The 3844-nt window shown below is 31.2% G+C and overlaps 1 long non-coding RNA gene across 1 annotated transcript; it reads right to left on the bottom strand.

The window, feature by feature from the left end:
• Nucleotides 1–1659: 1659 nt before the first annotated feature.
• On the bottom strand, nucleotides 1660–3364 carry LOC111033501. The gene is made up of 2 exons (XR_002604424.1): nucleotides 2095–3364; nucleotides 1660–2023 (listed from the first exon to the last, which is right to left on the bottom strand). It is a non-coding gene; the product is annotated as an uncharacterized LOC111033501 (long non-coding RNA).
• Between the last annotated feature and the right edge of the window lie 480 nt (nucleotides 3365–3844).

Below are 3844 nucleotides of genomic sequence, written 5' to 3' on the forward strand. Positions count from 1 at the left end.
AATATTTTTAAATTGCTTTACGAAAACGAATGAATGAGTTTGTATTAACTGCTTATGCTTTTCAAACGATCATAAAAATGGTCATCGACAAGTATAAGGTTATACATTTTCTATAAAATGCTGTCATAATTATTTGGTAAAAAATCTAGTTTTTAAAGCTATTAATTTTTTTTTTAAACACTTGATTGATTTTAGTCTGTTTTTTTGTAATTTTCTTTCTTAGTTACTCCACTTGGAATCTTAAACATGCTTACATTTATCTCGAATGAATTGATTATTGTTGTGACAATCATAAAACCGTTATCGTTATAAATACTGATAAGTTATATAATTATAGTATCAAAAACGATGAATGTTTTTATATCTGTTTTAGTGAACGTATAATTATTTGAATTCCGAATACTTAAAATTGCATTAATCACATTAAAACGCAAAGTTTAATTTGCCTTGAAATAATGTATACACTAAACGTGTATTCCACAAAATAATCATATTATAATTCATTTAGTTGCTTGATCATGGTTTAAGCCAAATACTAAATCATTATTCTTCTTCTGTATACTTAATTCAAAATACAATCACGTTTAATTTTAACTTTGATCTAATTATAATAAATTACAATATACTGAAATATAATGGTATGGTTCATTGAAAATTGTTTGATGTTTAGTGGGAATTCCCACTTATTGTACCTCAAAAGTTCGAATTTCGAGAGAGTATTGATTAATACATTAACAATATTTTATAGTATCGGTTACTCATGTTGGCTATATTATTATGAATTGTTAGTTATAAAATAAATTCATGATTACAAACAAAAATACAATGGAATAATCTGAGGTATTATACCTCCATGGCGTGTAGTTCTCTGTGGGGTTTCTTTATATTGTTATCATTACTACGCTTCCCTGAAATTGACCAATCAATTCCAAATCGGTTGAAAGTCTACAAGTTGGCCAGGATTTCGGACCTTTCATTATTTATGAGATTTTTTGGCAACTTAACTTCGATTTATTTTAATTCGTTGAAATAAAGGTACACAAAACAGTGTAATAAAGTACCCTAATAACGATGGAGTGGATTATCATGGTCTAAATATACTAAAAAACCCTCAAAAAGTAATGCAAAATAAAATACCTTAGAGTAAAAAAATATTTTAAAATAAAAAAAAGCACATTTTTATTTCATACAATATTGTTCTATTTAATGATTGTTAATCGCAAATGACACGATAGTTTGACATTTACTAGTCGTTGGAAAATGTGGATTGTCAATAGAATATAATGTCAGATGATTATCTTGTTTTTGATGTCAATTCATGTGCACTAATTGAAATTATTATCTTTTTCTTGTATACTATATTTTAAAGTTACGGCAGATACATTATCGATATTAATTTCTAGCGATGTATAAAAAAATTCTGTGTTTAACTCAAAAACGTAAATATAATATGAGAAAAGTTCAACCAATGCATACTATAGTGTGATGTAATTTATTGAAAAATATGTTTCATTTTTAGATTCTTCCGGGATTTTCGAAACGAACTTTGTGCTAGAACACCAATGGTGGTTTATACAACTATAAACCAAAAATGCTTTTTGTATTTAAATCCTGTTATAACGGACGAGTATGGTTTAGAACTACAGGTATATATATATCAAACATAATATAATATAGAGTTTATGACGTATGGCGGATACGCCACAAAGCCGTCACATTTATCAAAGCTCGCGTTCGTTATAATATCATAAAAATGTTTAACAACTTCGTTGAACTCGATCAAAACAGCCACAAAAGTTCGGGTATACCTACTGCAGAGAAATGGAAAACCGAGTGAGCACATTTTTCACGAAAAAAAGGTGGTGTCAATATTGTACAGTTTCGTTTCTGGTCGACGGATGGTCGATAGCACTGCCGTCGTAATTTCATTCGGCCAGCCAGCAGCGCCAGACTCGATGCCGCCGTTTTCAGTCGGTAAAATGGGGTTAGGTATTCACCGTGGGCGCCGAAAACACGTAGTCGTCTGTAAGTCATTGTTAATTTTGTAATTATTTCGAAAACGTTTTGCTGCTGGGTGGTTTTTTTCCTACCTACCTGTTTATTTTTACATCAACCACCTATATACCGCCGTCGCGTTATACCCGCGGCTCTCACCCTTCGGCTGGTCCCGCAATAACGACCATGATTATTAATCGTCCCAACACAAATAATGGCTCAAGTAGTCAAAACTTAAACAATCGGGAACACGTTTTTGAGCCGAACACCGTTGGCTGTGCATGGGTGGTGTCGATGCGAGTGCCACTCAACTTTGGGCGTTGGTATGGCGACTAAAGTCTAAAACTGTGTGTGCAAGATAAATGTAAACTGTCGGCGTAATTGCAAAACTCCCGCCGAAGTCGAGTCAGCGATTCCAAATGGACATATTAGTGCCTAGGCATTATAATATGTACGTAAACTGCTGCACGTTTGAAACGGTTGGTGCTGAATATTCAAAACACATTATAATGATTATATTATCTTAACGCCATCGGTCGTCACACGTATTTTTGGTATTATGTGCGAGTGCACGTCTTGTATTCACAGTTGACTATAATACTATGGTCGTCGTGTGTCTTGTCGTGATGGTCTAGTAGTACATACAATATAAGAGACAATGATTGATACCTACTATGAACCGAGTGCTCCATTTAACAAGATACTCACTTGATACTAACAATGTCGTTAGTAAGTTGTTCATTTACCTGTTGTTAAAAATAAAAACGGATCTCATTACATAATACGCGTCGTGGACAAAAAAAGACTTATTCTCTATTAGTTTATCGATGCTAAGGTTCCAATTCAATAACGGTTTCAATTTATCGACGATAATCTAGATATTGTTTGAAATTCGTATTCCTGAAGTAAAATTATTCAAAACAATTTAAAGTAAAGTTAAGATCCAGGAACTGATTATTACCATTCTTTTTTGAACAAAAAGTTTAGTTATCTACCTATCCATAATTTAATAAGTACGAATTTTAAACACTGAAGACTATTACTGGAATGGTTCTATCGAAACCACAACAAAAATATTACCTTTCGGCATTTCTCGGTTTACATTAGTCGAAGTTATTTTCGAACCAAGTGAAGGTTTCAGCAAGACACTATTATTGGGTATATTTCACTAACATTTTTCAGATGCGGTCAAACATTAAACTTTCCAAATAACGTTTATATTTGGGCCATGCGAATATAATCGGTTTGTTCTATTTTGATATTACAAGTATTCCAAGTATTTTAGATCGAATTTGTTATTAGTTTTCCCTCAAAGCTTTTTCCTTTAGGAAATGCGTTTGTTACGTTTTGTTGTACCTACGTATATAACTTAAACCTATATGGTTTTGTTATATAATAATATTTTGTAAATGTATATAGTATTTTTGCTATTATTAAATTAACATTACATTAAGTCTTTTGAATTGCGTATTAAAATAACTATATAGGCACACAAAGAGTCAGAGCATTTTTATTATTACTACGAAAGCATAAATATAATGTGTGTAGTGAAATATAATTTATGGCTAGGTAAATTTTTACTGAAATTGACTTAATCAACAAAGTTTTTTTTTAATTAAAAACATATACGTATACATTTTAACACTCAGTGTATCGTAAACAACGATAAATTTTCAAAATGAAAACGTCCCCTCCCGATGAATGATACCATAAACTTCTCGACCACCAAACTAACATTAGAATGTTACGCATAATAGCATACTAAATTTTTAATTACGTGTATGCTCTTCAATGTTCAAATACACTTAAGTAAATTAAAAAGTTTATATAAAAACACATGATATTATGT

This window comes from Myzus persicae, unplaced genomic scaffold, assembly GCF_001856785.1.
Source record: "Myzus persicae strain clone G006 unplaced genomic scaffold, MPER_G0061.0, whole genome shotgun sequence".
Classification (NCBI taxonomy): Eukaryota; Metazoa; Arthropoda; class Insecta; order Hemiptera; family Aphididae; genus Myzus; species Myzus persicae.